The sequence below is a fragment of the Cibotium barometz genome, chromosome 24, assembly GCF_041138505.1.
Source record: "Cibotium barometz isolate CiBa-2024 chromosome 24, ASM4113850v1, whole genome shotgun sequence".
Classification (NCBI taxonomy): domain Eukaryota; kingdom Viridiplantae; phylum Streptophyta; class Polypodiopsida; order Cyatheales; family Cibotiaceae; genus Cibotium; species Cibotium barometz.
In genome coordinates, this window is record NC_141069.1 from 31446502 (window position 1) to 31460751 (window position 14250).

The window sequence follows — 14250 nt, forward strand, 5'->3', positions numbered from 1 at the left end:
CCTTGAAGGCCTGGACCTTGGTCTGCAAGATTGTGGGTAGCCGCCCACAATCTTGCACGTGGACAGCTCAGGGATCTTTTGTAGGGAAGCCTTATCAGCGAGCCTGGAAAGATGTAACACGCGGAAGCTCTGGGTAGTCTTCTTTCAGCAATAAACACTCTTGAAGACCTCCTGATGCAAAAACGCAGGTAGAGAGAGAGTAGAGAGAGAGAGTGAGAAGTGCTGGAAATTCAGTATATACTATGTACAAAAAAGGTACAAATCTGTACAGCCATGGGCTGCCTTCATAAAAAGGTTGTTAACTCCTAAATCTGTCCCCTATGGGACCTCCTATGATCCAATCCCCTAGTGGGAGAGAATGACTAAAATGAGGAGCACTTGGTGGCTTTTATAGTGTTCTTGGACATTGTGTAAGCTGGCCGACTGCTGGTCGGCCAGTTCTAAAAGCATTTAATGCTTTTCCTTTTAACGCAGCCGCCTGGTCTTGTTCATGATGCGCAGCCTGCTGCCTTTGTCCCCTGGTTCAGCCGACACCTCCTACAGCCAGCCGACTTCTTCCTCTTGATCAAGGTTTGCTCCAAGTCCTGCTCCATCATCTTCTACTGGTTCATGTTCTTTATCTGCTTGCCCCTTCTGGATTTAGTCGGGAGAAAGTCCATGGCATTGCTGATGCACATGACATCCTCCTCTGCTAAACTTGATGACGGGAATCCAACCTGCTCTTGGATGACTGTCATCATCCCAATCCTGTTCCGAAGTCCCTCTGTCATCTTCCATCCCTGGCAAACCTTTTTCTCTGAAAATCCGGTCTGATTCTCCAAACCACTCTGTCTCTAATGAAGATCTATGCATCTGGTCTTCCTCTAGTCCACAATCCATTCCTGCCCTGGCTCTGAACACCGTCTTGGTCTTCGTTCCTGGAACTGAGTCTCGCACTCTCACATCACCCTTGGAGGATCAACCTCCCTTGGGACCGTTCCCTTAGAACCCATCTGGCTCACGGAACTGCCATCCCCATCTGGCATTGTGGAACACCACCAACAAACCTCCTGGGAGTTCTTCCCGATCTGTGTTCTTGCCTTGGGCTTCGAATCCGTGTACTTTCCTGTACCTTGGACCTGTACACCATCATATGGGACTGAATCAGTGTTTAGCTTTGCTGAGCCTGATGCTCTGATACCAATGTAACACGCGGAAGCTCTGGGTAGTCTTCTTTCAGCCCTAAACACTCTTGAAGACCTCCTGATGCAAAAACGCACCATGATGCAAAAACGCAGGTAGAGAGAGAGTAGAGAGAGAGAGTGAGAAGTGCTGGAAATTCAGTATATACTATGTACAAAAAAGGTACAAATCTGTACAGCCATGGGCTGCCTTCATAAAAAGGTTGTTAACTCCTAAATCTGTCCCCTATGGGACCTCCTATGATCCAATCCCCTAGTGGGAGAGAATGACTAAAATGAGGAGCACTTGGTGGCTTTTATAGTGTTCTTGGACATTGTGTAAGCTGGCCGACTGCTGGTCGGCCAGTTCTAAAAGCATTTAATGCTTTTCCTTTTAACGCAGCCGCCTGGTCTTGTTCATGATGCGCAGCCTGCTGCCTTTGTCCCCTGGTTCAGCCGACACCTCCTACAGCCAGCCGACTTCTTCCTCTTGATCAAGGTTTGCTCCAAGTCCTGCTCCATCATCTTCTACTGGTTCATGTTCTTTATCTGCTTGCCCCTTCTGGATTTAGTCGGGAGAAAGTCCATGGCATTGCTGATGCACATGACAAAAGATCACTGATATTCATCCTTCAATAGTCTCATCCTTGGAGGCCTCCACCTTGGTCTGCAAGATTGTGGGTAGCCGCCGAGCACGTGGACAGCTCAAGGACCTTTTGCAGGCAAGCCTTATCATATTCATCCTTTGGGGCGTGGATACTACCAGGTTGAGTTTGATTCGCTTGCGGCATTGAATAGAGTTATGCAGCTGAGCCCCATTGCACTGTGTACAGCCCAGGCCCTCTTTGCGAGGTGGCAGCACGGCCGACCCAATGTCCGACCCTCTGGCTGGTGTCTTAGGCTTTCCCGTGACAGTTTGCTTGCGTGGTCTCAGGAAGGAATACCTTCCACTCCTCCTAGTGATAGGTGGTGTTACTGAGAGAGTGATGGAATCCCCCCCCCCCCACCGCTGCTTTTGTTCTAGCTCGGATGGCCGGGATTCCATCTCTTTGTATTTTCATAGCCTCTCTCCGGAGTCAGTTCCCCATGTCATATCGCTTACTTCCCTCTGGGGAGCTCCTATTCTGGAAAGAGTTGAGTACTTTGGCCTCCCAGGCCAATGCTTCATTTGCTGCGAGATGGGACACCTTGCTAGAGCTTGTCCTCGTTGTCAGGCCAAGAGGGCGCCTCCGTTGGTCCCTTCCCCCCCCCCGGTGTTCTAGTTCAGATCCTCACCAGGGGGGAGGGGGGGATACCGGCCCCCAAGCATCAGAGCACGAGGGTCTCCCGGGGCCTTAGAGGATCCTGGTGCAGGAGAGTGGTAGACTGCTGAGGCAGAACCACTATCAGACTTCTAGAGCAGAGCAACGTTGCCAAGCATGCCGCTGTGGCTTCAGGCCACAGGAGGATATGGTTTTGTTAGAGAACCGTTATGAGCACTTATCTCAATAGCCTCCCGATGGTGTTGCCCCCCCCCCCCCCCCCCCAATTACCTTGGAGGAGCCCACTACCGCCCCTCTATGGAGACCGTTGCCTCGTCACACGATTCTGCTGCAGGGATCCAAATTCCGGTGAGGCCCTTTGACCCTTCAGTGCCTTTGGTGGACCCGAGCTCGTAACCACTGCACCCCTCTCTCTCACAGGTGAACCCTTCTTCCTCCGACCTCCCTCCTCAGCCCTCCACCCCCCTCCCTTCCCTTTCCACCTCGCTGGATCACTCCCGCCGCCTGTCGACCGTGCCTGACCCCTTGGAGAGGAGGTAGCAGGCTAGTTTGGTTCGCCGCTTAATCCATCATTTCATGGAGCCAGTAGCGATGACCATCGTTGCTCTCCAGTGCGTGCTCTCCCTCCAGAGCCCCCCCACCCCCCCCCCCCCCCCACCCCCCCCCCCCCCCCCCCCCCGCCCCAGCGGAGTGCTGGGGAAGCTAGTTGACTATAGCTTCTTCAGATGCCTCCTCATCAAGGGATCCGGTGTGGATTGTCTCGAGGAACATTAAGGGTTTGGGAGGACCGCAGTGCTTTTAGAGGTGCGGGGTCCTTAGAGAGGAGCCTCATAGAGCTGTACTTGGTGGGTCCATCGACACTCTACTCCTCCAAGAGCATCATCTTTCCGAGGGGCGTACCCACCGTTGCGAGAAGATCCTTCAGGGCAGGAGTCACACCTTTTGGTCCCATGCTTTTGACCCTTCTGGGACCTAGGGTGGGGTATGCATTTCCGTCAGCGAGCAACTATTACCTGAAGTGGTTGATTTAAGCATTGTTGTCACTAGGAGAGCACAGTGGGTGACCATCCAGATTGGAGAGGACAGAGTGGGCTTTCTGAACATATATGTGCCGAATGTTGTAGCAAGCAGAGCCACTTTCTGGTGTATAGGTCGCTAGTCCCTCCCACAAGTGGATTTCTAGTGCATGGGCAGGGATTTCAACACGTTAGAGTCAACAGAGGAACGACTTGAAGGTGGCATGGCTACAATTTCAGGCTCAGAATACTCGGCCCGGGAGGAGTTGATTCTGGCTTTGAGGGGACAAGACCCTTGGCATTTACCGAAGTTCGGATGCACATACATATGTCACATTCCATGCGTATCATGATTGGCAAGCTTAGGGTATCCTCTCAGCGCCTTAAAGTTGAGACTGGCAGAGCTGATAATGCCTCGCAGGTGCAAAGTATGCAGGTGGAAGATGAGGTGCACTACAATCTTAGCTGCCCAGCTTACTATGAGATAGAGGGAAGATTTCATTGCTTCTCTTGAGAGGAATTTGTTCCACTTGCAGGGGCGATGCATTATGATGATCAGAGATGCTTGGGCATGTACTGGCTGAAGCTCAGACGTCATAGGGATGTAGTACTGAGACAACATATCGAGAGGCAGACCTGATATGATACCTCTTAGTGGGCCATTACAAATTTCTTTAGTCTACATGCATCCACATCAGAGCCCATCACCTGCACTAATAGTGGCCTTGCCCTAGATGGGTCCTAAATGATAGACCTCAATCTATTTTGTGGGCTAGATGCCCCCGACCCTAAGCATCACGATCCTCCACCCAACAAATACATATCCAGGAGGCTCTTCGACGCCATGACATGCTTCCATCATAGAGGCTTGATATTCTCTTGGCCAACAGATTGGCATCCGATGAGGCATGCATCACAATTTGTTGATCAATGGCTAGTTTACCTCATATAGAGGGTCATATGCTGATATAACATGTATATACACTAGTGAGTTGTTTTTCATTTTCTTTTAGTTACTTTTCCATGGCTCTGTATACCCACGGTATTATTGTATTACTTAGTCTCATAGACCCTTGGGGTCTTTTGTAGACGTTAATATTACCCTCTCTCTCTCTCTCTAACTCTCTCTCTCTCTCTCTCTCTCTCTCCGACTTCATGGTATGCTACGGTGTCGAGATGGTTCCAGATACATGGTTTCCAGGTTGACCGCCTTCCACCCTTCAACTATAGCTTGGATGCCCCCCTCTTGCCTCTCACATGTTAGGAGATTAACCACCTCATATGAGCTGACCTCTCACAACTGGAGACCCATATCACATGGAAGGCACCCGAGCATTTTGGGACCAAGATGCAACTCTATAGAGAGGTTTTCCTACGGCTCACAATTGATGGCTTCATTCAGAAGCCTGGGTACCTATTCCGACATATGTCACATGCCATGAGGATAGCTATTGGGCAGATCCGGGTCTCTTCACACAGGCTCAGAGCGGAGACGGGGAGAGCTGAGGTATTGATAGAGTGGACCGGGTCACATATGCACACTTTGTTCACTGGAGGTACAGACTGAGGAGCACTATGTTTGCGAATGCCCGGTGTATTATGAGATACGTGGGAGATTCCACTGTTTGTTCAGAGGGTTTTGGGCCATTACCGAGGGTCATTGACTATCCGGATCAGCGTTGTCTTGGGCTCTACCTTTTGGAGTTGCGTAGACACAAGGACCAGCTGCTTGGATCATGCCGACTATGTCCGGGCACAAGTACCTCGCAGCCTCGGATCACGAGCTTTTTCTCACACATCCAAGAAGCCTCTCGCTGCTGCCTGAGAGAGGAACCCACCCAGGACCCCCCACCTCTCAGACGAGTCAAACAGTGCACACAAAAGCCTGTCCATTTCCTCAGGGTTACTATAGACTAGGTGGTTCAGATGCAGTGAGCTAGGTGCCCAAGACCTACTGGGCTGCATAGGCGCACCGCCCGTCAGCTCCAAGTCCAGGAGATGCTCCGGTGATATAGAGATGCCCACACAGGACATGTGGACATTGATAACGAGACCTCTCCACCAGCCACCCTAGCTTGACGTTCCTTGGACCTTGGGTCATCGTGCTATTGTATTCCTGAAGATGCTACTTGTATTTGTAGCTAGTAGTCTTTTTCCAGTGTTTTATTTTTCTGTTTTACCAAGATCAGTGTAACACTTGGATACTTTGTAACACCTTTTTGTCTCATAGACCCTAGTGGCCTTTTGAAGACGTTAATAAAAGTTTCTCTCTCTCTCTCTCTCTCTCTCTCTCTCTCTCTCTCTCTCTCTCGCGCGCGCGCGCGCGCGCGCGTGCATGCGTGCGCCTTTTGGAGAAGAGGACACCCACACCCATCACCCATCACAAACCTATTGGATATAACAGGAGATCACACATGGAACTATAGAGGATGAAATTGTTGGAAATTATTTCATCCCTAGATGGACTTTCCCATGAACATTCATGCTTGTATCTGGCTCCATATGAAGCCCTGCATTGGCATATCTTAGCAGAGATTATTCAGCATTTTTTCTACCATTTTTTGGGTATTTTTATGGCATTTTATGGCATTTTTTGCTACAGCCTTGCTGTCGGCCTGCTACTGAGGTACTATAAAAGGGCGGGCTCCCTTTTTCCCTCATATCATCTCATTTTTCAGCTATTGTAGTGATAGGCAGCATCTACAGGACCTCCCTCATGCTGCTCCACATGATGTACTACCTTTTCTGGTGATATTCAGCAGTGATCTTTTCTCCTTTATGCTTGCTGTCCATATACAGTGTTGTACAGTTCTGGTGATATTCAGCAGTGATCTTTTCTCCTTTATGCTTGCTGTCCATATACAGTGTTGTACAGTTCTTGCAGCATTTCTGAGTGGGTATCTTAGCATAGTACCCATTCTTTCATGGTATCAGAGCGGGAAACACCTACAGGGACCTGCGTTTTCTATTCCCATGCTGTTGTTGACTGTTTACAGCATATAGGAGCTGTTTACTGCTGTGTTTCCTCATCAGTAACCTGTGTTTTACAGTGGAGCTGCGGGACTGCCTCAAGTGCTGCAATTTCTTGCTACTATAGGCTGCGTTCTCTGCATTTTTACTGTTATTAGCTGAAACCCTCTTCATAGGTGCTGAGGATAGGAACTGTGAGATAGTCTGCTTCTTCTATTTTCAGATTCCTACCCTTTCTTTCTTCTTTCTCTTGCTGTGCACAGCTTGAGAGGAGGTACTTTGTTTTTTTCAGTAGACATGGTTTCAGGAGACCCCTTCTCTAGAGCCATTCATGAAGCTTACAACAACCAACTATCATACTTGGTCTTTCTACGCTAAGTTGTTGCTGGAAGGAGCCGGTGTGTGGATGGCTATCTCCACACCACACTTGGTGGACCCTGCTTTGCAAAGCATATTGGATGCTCGGGCTTGTCTTATCATCATCCATTGTACGAGTTTGTCTCCTCTTGGAGTAATGCTCATCAAATGGGGAGAGAGATCCAGAGGAGGTATGGGAGAGTTTTAGAAATATCATCATAGTACCCATTCTTTCAGAAATATCATCATCATGGTGGAGCGTGTAGAAGAGAGATGAAGCAAGGAGAGAGATACTCAAGCCAAGAGAGCAAGTTTGCACCACACAAGAATGATTGTATTATGATAATACTTCCACCATGTACAATTCTTTTATAGGCACCAAGGCCTTATCTTTTGACCCTAAATAAGAGGGTGTTCACACCAAAGGACACCTTACTAGACTCTAGACTAACGCCGAAATACCCAACAAACCCCCCTTTGGAGTGATGGTGGAGTTGCATGCATAACCTTCAATAGTCCCGTACTCCAACACAAGAAAAAACGAGACATGGACTCCGCAACTGGCTCAGTGGATCATGAGCGTGGCTTAGAGGCCAAGAGCATGGCTCAGAGGTTCATAAAGCATGGCCCAGTGCAACAAACCCCCCTTCGGAGTGATGGTGAAATTGCATGCATAACCCTCAATAGTCCCGTACTCTAACACAAGCAAAAACCAGACATGGACCCAGCAATTGGCTCAGTGGATCAAGAACATGGCTCAGAGGTTCATAAAGCATGGCCTAGTGCAAAGGACTCAGAGGTCAAGTCTTGCCTCGGGGGACAAAGGCCACTTACATTGGCATACCAAAACAAACCCATCCCCATCGACCCCACGCCCCCCCCCCCCTGCAGCCCCTGCCCCCCCGGCCCCCCAAAAGCAGGGGAAAAAAGGGAATAATGGAGAGGAGCCTTTTATAGAAAACAAGGTGTTACAAAATCGAAATGGATCCAAAAATATATAACTAAGATTTTGGGGGACTACTTGGGTAGAGAACCCAAGGCTACAAAATAAAAAAATGAACGAAGAGTATTCCCTTGATGCCAATGAAGATCCTTTTGCGTCGTTGTTTCCAAGACTTCAACACTTGATGGTCAATGTGTACTTGCAAGGAACAGATGCTTCATGATAGTGCTTGCAGTACTGATGATGGAAATCCTTTTTGGCACGATGGTGGCCAAGGTAGAGGACCTGAGGGAATGAACGAAGTCATCCAGGATATCTTATCTCAAAAGGTTAATGATATGAGCAATTAATGCCTTACTGACGACGTATGCGATCTGTTGTAGAGGTATGCGATCTGTTGTAGAGGAGGGTGGAATCGATGAGCACAAAGGAGTTGTCAGGCTGATGTACAAGGAAGAACACCGGAGGAAGCAGGCTTTGGAAGAGCACTCGGGACAGCCCCAAGGAGGCAGCTTGCTTGCAGCAGGTCAGAGAAGAGGCGGGTAGCGTGTACCACGCTGGAGAAGAGGCCGGTTGCTGCAGGCTAGAGAAGAGGCTCAGTGTGGACGGTGCTGATGTTGGAAAATGCAGGGCAGCCGCTGTGGTGGCTCAACTGGTGGCAGTAGCGGCACGTGGCCAGGAACCTAGCTGCGGTGCAGCCCTCCGTGCTAGCACCGTCCACTTGGACGGGGTGGAGGCGGCTAAGCAGCCGGTGGCGGTGCTATTGAGTGGTTGTTCTTCGTGCCACTTTGGGACAATGCACGGAAACCTTAGCCTTTGGGCTCGGGGGTGGTCTATGTATTTAGACCGACAGTTGGGAGGTGAGCTAGTTTGCACCCCTTTGATTTGGTACTAATCTTGTTATCTTGTGTTTAAAAGATTTTGGGGGGATTCTCTTCTCTATAAATGGAGCGTTGAGTTGCGAGCTTCTCCCCCCACGAACTGTGCTGCCCTTGCCATTGCCCCCCCTTCGCCATCTTCGTTCAGCCCTCGCCTGCGCCTCTTCACTGCCCCGGCTACCTCTGTGCCCCCCCTCTCCCCTCTGCTGTCCTCTGTGCTCTTCCCTCTTTCCGCCAGCGCCCCCCCCCTCCTTTTCTTCCCTTCGCCCAGCCCCCTCTTGCGTGCCCGCCCTCCCTGCCCCCCCTCCATCTCTCTGTTTCTTTAGGCAGTTTCTCTTGTTCTTGGGTAATTTTCATTTGGCAAGCCTCGGCCCCTTTTGGTCTTCACCCCTCAGGAGGACTTCATGGCAGCCGCTCTGTCATCCCTGACCTAGGCCACCATCCCTTGCCTATCTTTCTCAAAAGCGGACCTCGAGCTCCTCGCTATGACAGTTGCATCTCTAGAGGCCTCCACTCTGGTGTGCAAGCCAATGCTGTTAGAAATTGTGCATCTCAGTGTTATGAGGCTTTCCCTATTTATTGGGTATTTTAGCTATTTCTCCTATTTTTAGGAAGTTGTGAGCAGTCGGCCAGCTCTATGAGCAGTTGGCCAGCTCACTCCCATCATTATAAAAAGGAGTCTCTCATATTCACTTGATCCATTCCCAAGCACAGTGCAACACTCATCTTGTTGGCTATTGCCATTGCAAAGCTTCTTGCTATTATAAAAGGTGATCTTGTCCACAAGCTCTCTCTCCTTTGCTCCCTCTTCTCAATCTTGTTTTGTCTACTCTTCCGCCTGTGCATACTCCAACATGGTATCAATAATTCAATTGCTTAGATACCGGCTGCATCCTACAAGGCGACTGTTTTCTTCATCTATTGGCCGCGTTTCTGGCTCCTAAAGGCAACTCTGTTTTCTTCATCTGCTGGCTGCGTTTCTGGCTCCTGAAGGCGACTATTTCTTCCCCTTTCACTGCTGCGTTTTCTGGAGACCAAACAGTGGCTGCATTTTCTGAACATACATGTGTTTTTCTGCTCCTGTTGCTCTTCCTCATCGGCGTTTCACTCCCTGGGCTGCCCTGCTGCTGTTGCTCCAAGCGACGTCGGCAAGCTTCTTGGTGCTGTTTTTCAGTGTTTGATTGCCGTGAAAGAGCTGTTTTCTCTGTTTTTCAGCGTGGACTGCAGTGGAAGGTATTCTCTTCGCATGTGGTGCAACCCGACAAGCTGCCCCGAAATCTTTGCTTCTTCCCCGACTTCCCCTTCCTCCGGTTGGGTGTTTCTGGTAGCTTTGGTGGACTGTTTTGCTGCTGTCCAGCCTCTTTCTCTCTCAGATTTGAGAGGGGGCTGATTGGTCCTGGTGCCTCACTTCGTTGGAAAGTGCTTGAGAGGAGTCTTGGAGTGCTGAGATTTGTGTACTTTGTTGTTGTGGATATGGCTCCCCGCTGTACGAACAAGGAGGACCTTAGCTCCCTTCTCTTGGAAGAAGAGTCCGTCCTCGTTTCTTAGGGTAAGATGAAGGTGTCTCTTAACAGTTCAGATCAGGCACTTACTGGTCGGAGTTGTTGCTTCTCATGTGGGAAGAGAGGACATCTGTCCAAGGATTGTTTGTCCAAGAAGAAGGACAAGACCAAGGGCAAGTCTTCATCTCAAAAGAAGGGTAAAGACATGTCACACCACAATAATATAGATACTTCTAGTAACACATCTAGGGCTCCCAGAGCGCTTCCGGCTCGGGAGGACCAAGGTGGTGTACTTCTCTAGTACACATGCAGTTTTCCTAGGTGCTTCTAGCCAGAGGAGGCTTGTGGGCAAGAGACGGGGCTGGTAGCAGCTCCATTTGTTGGTGCATGGGAACCATGAGTTGGAGCTCCAAGCATTAAAAATCTAGTAGGACATGGTCATCTTTGGTGTAGCAGAGATTATGGACTAGATTTGTTCCGAGTTCATTGTTTGAGGCTTTTGGGACGTGATGTGTTCACAGTCCATTGTTGGGGATAGTGGGCGCGGTGTGTCCATAGTAGCTCATTATCTTATTCTTGGAGTTCACTGCACACTTGTGTGGGAATTCAGAGCCAAGCAAAGTTGCTTGCTGTTCGTGGTGGCATTTTTGTTTCGAGGAAATAGGTTGGCGGGTACTCTCTCCGAGGTGTCGCTGGTATCTGCAGTACTAGAGGGTCCATGGTTGCATCTTCATCAACTTATCTTCTTCAGACTCTTGCACACTATGAGCTGTAGAGGGGGTGTTAGATATTGTGTATCTTAGTGTTATGAGGCTTTCCCTATTTATTGCGTATTTTAGCTATTTCTCCTATTTTTAGGAAGTCATGAGTAGTCGGCCAGCTCACTCCCATCACTATAAAAAGGAGTCTCTCATATTCACGTGATGTATACATTCCCAAGCACAATGCAACACTCATCTTGCTGGCTATTGCCATTGTAAAGCTTCTTGCTATTATAAAAGGTGATCTTGTCCACAAGCTGTCTCTCCTTTGCTCAGTCTTCTGTATCTTGTTTTGTGTACGCTTCCACCTGTGCATACCCCAACAAATGCTTCATCTGTAGGCAGATGGGACACCTGGTCAGAGCTTGCCCTCGGCATAGCCTAGGAGATCTCCTTCGGTGGTACCCCTTGGTTTCACCTTGGATTCTCATCAAGGGGTAGGGAGAGAGGCAAGCCTTTAGGTAGCCGAGCACCAAGACCTGACCGCGGACGACCTTGTTGTCGGAGAGTGGAAGATCGTTGGCTCGTTGGCCCGTGCTAGGGCTGCCAGTTGACTTCTAGAGCTGGCCGCCGCGCGTGCCAGGTTGGAAGAGTACAAGAGGATTCAGTTTTTTAAGAGAACCATTTCGAGCATTTATTGCAGCTCCCACCCGTCGGCGATGCCCCCCCCCCTCTGCCCGTCACTGCGAGGGTCCCACCTCTGGCCCCTTCGGTCTAGCTGTCATTACCCTGTTGAGACTCCTCAGGTTCTCAGATTCCAGTGAGGCCAACTGGCCCCATTGAGCCCCCGGCGAGCCCCTCCCCGCACCCTCCCTCTCCGGTCCTAACCGCTTCCATATCCCTCTTCCCCGCCCCGCCCCGCCCCCCCCCTCCCCCTCCCCCTCCCCCTCCTCCTCTACCTCTGCCTCCGCCTCCCCCCCCCCCCATCCTCCTCATCTTCCATCCTCACCTCCGACTCTTCTCGCAGCACCCCCCTTGCCCCATCCTCTTCTTTTGAGCCTGCCACCCCCCCCTCCCTCCACATCTCTAGAGCACTTACGAGTCACCCTGCCCTTCGATAGCGCCTGACGACGTGGAGCGGAGGTAGTGAGCGAGCTCTGTCTGCCATTTGATTCATCGATTCTCAGAGTTGGTAGAGATGACCATCGCCGCTTTCCCAGTGAGGGCTCTCCCGCCAGAGTCCATAGGTGAGTCCCCCATGATCTTGGGGCTGCTAGTGGATTACAGTTTATTCCGATGTCTTCGGTGGAAGGAACTGATATTTTTCAAGAGAGTGGCTCCCATTCGGATCTGTGCGGTGTTTCATCATTCTAGGCCATCCACGCCAGAGAGTGGCACGATGATCTTCTCCTTTTCCTTGAGTGCAGCCTCAGGGACGGAGTGGGTTTCGGAGTCGTGGTTGCCGCCATCCAGGGGTAGGCAGTAGAGCTCTCACACCATCTTCATGATCTGGGCATCACCGTCGTGCTCACCCATCTATGGCCCCTGGCTGGGATGGAGTTGGGAGGCCTAGGCCATAGAGATCAGGGTGGGGAGGTGGTGTCCTGCAATCTGGAGGTGCTGCACTTTGTGTTCCTTCATATCTCAGTTGCAATACCCCTCCCCCCTCTTACAGATACCTTCATTGTGATCGATGGAGTTCAGAGTAAAAGGTGAATTTGGGCATGTTCCTGGATTCATCTAGGTATATGCCTACTCTTGCAGTCAGACAAAGTGGCGACACATGGAGGACAAGATCCACGTCCACCTGGCGCGTTCGCCCTAGGACCGATTGTGATTACTCCCCGTTGAAACCCACGCCCAAGACTCTTTGAGTGGAGGGCAATTCCGATAGTTCCGCCTCCCAGAGAGATTGATTTGTGGATAGCCTCGTGGAACATTCAAGGTTTGGGGGGGCCTCAGTGCTTTTAGAGACGAGGCGTCCTCAGAGGAGAGCTACTGTTGGGGGACCCATCGACATTCTCTTTCTCCAGGAGCACCATCTTTCTGAGGGGTGTATTGGAAGATTTTACCAGGCAAGAGTCACTTTTTGGTCTCCCTCTTGCTGCTCCTCTGGGATACAAGGAGTTTGTATTTTTGTCAGTGAGTAGCTCTTGCAGACAGTGGGTTGGCTCATGTGTCATAGTCACTGGGTGAGCGCAGTGGGACACGAGGAGTTTGTATTTCTGTCAGTGAGCAGCTCTTGTTGACAGTGGGCTGGCTGATGTGTCATAGTCATTGGGCGAGCACAGTGGGATACCATTAGGATTGGAGAGGGTTGTGTGGGCTTCCTCAATGTTTATGCCCCGAACGTCACAATAGGTAGAGCCACCTTCTGGAGTATAGTCTGTCAGGCCCTTCTTCAGGCTGACTTTTGGTGCATGGGTGGAGACTTTAACATGATCGAGTCAGCAGAGGATAGACTTGGAGGAGGCACGGCTACAGTCTCAAGCGCAGAGTACTTTGCATGGGAGGAGTTGATCTTGGCACTCAATGGACACGATCCTTAGCATCTACGAGAGTTTGGGCGCAACCCTTGGAGCCTGCTTCTCGTGGTCCGATAGGAGTACTGGCCCCAACCTCTCCACTCGATAGATTCTATGTGGATGAGTGGGCTGTGGGCTTGCGGTCGCGGGGACATGATTGGCATCTTGGCGGGCACCACTTTCTCTGATCATACTCCGGTTATTCTGTCCTTGGAGGACCCCTGGAGGCAAGATAGGCATGTGAGCACTAGGATTCTGGACAGCCTCATACAGGACCTTGAGATCTGAAATAGTATAGAGCAGATATGGGCGGGACTAGATTTTATCTCAGGTTCTGCCGTGTGTACCTTGGATGCGGGCCTCTGCGAGATCAGCAGATTGGAGGGATTTCGTGAGCAGGAGAGGAGCATTTGGAGGGGTCTTACTTCTCTCTAGCATCTTCACGAGAGTTCCCCCGATAGCCCGTGGATTGAGAGTCAGCTTGCTACTGGCCGTACAGCGAGGAGATCAGGGGAAGAGAGTTGAGTACAAATACCATGCCAAAGCTTCCTTTTGGACCCAAGCTATGAGTCACGGGGGACTTCTTTGAGATTGCAGGCCCCCATAGACGGAGAGATGGTATTCACGGGTTGCGTGGCTAGGATGGAGCTATTGTTTCTGACACCCCGCCCCTCTTCCATGTGAGAGCCATTGCCATTGATTTTTTCTGATCCCTTCTCACGGGTGCCTCATTATCCCCATAGGTGGACCCGTGAGAGAGGGTCTGGTGGTACATGAGAGGTGGTCCCCCCCGCTATCTGAACCTTCTTATTGACTCCCTTCACAACAGAGGAGTTGGCGGAGGCATTGACGGTTCTCCCTAGGGGCAAATGCCTGGGGGCGGATGGGCTTCCAGTTTCCTTCTTTCTTCACCATTGGGATCTCATGGAAGGTGGC

The 14250-nt window shown here is 50.5% G+C and overlaps 1 protein-coding gene across 5 annotated transcripts in view; it reads left to right on the forward strand.

Moving 5' to 3' along the window:
* LOC147625184 (protein S-acyltransferase 10-like) overlaps positions 1 to 14250 on the forward strand; it is a 37945-nt gene that overhangs the window by 13003 nt on the left and 10692 nt on the right. The gene's annotated exons all lie outside the window — the stretch shown is intronic.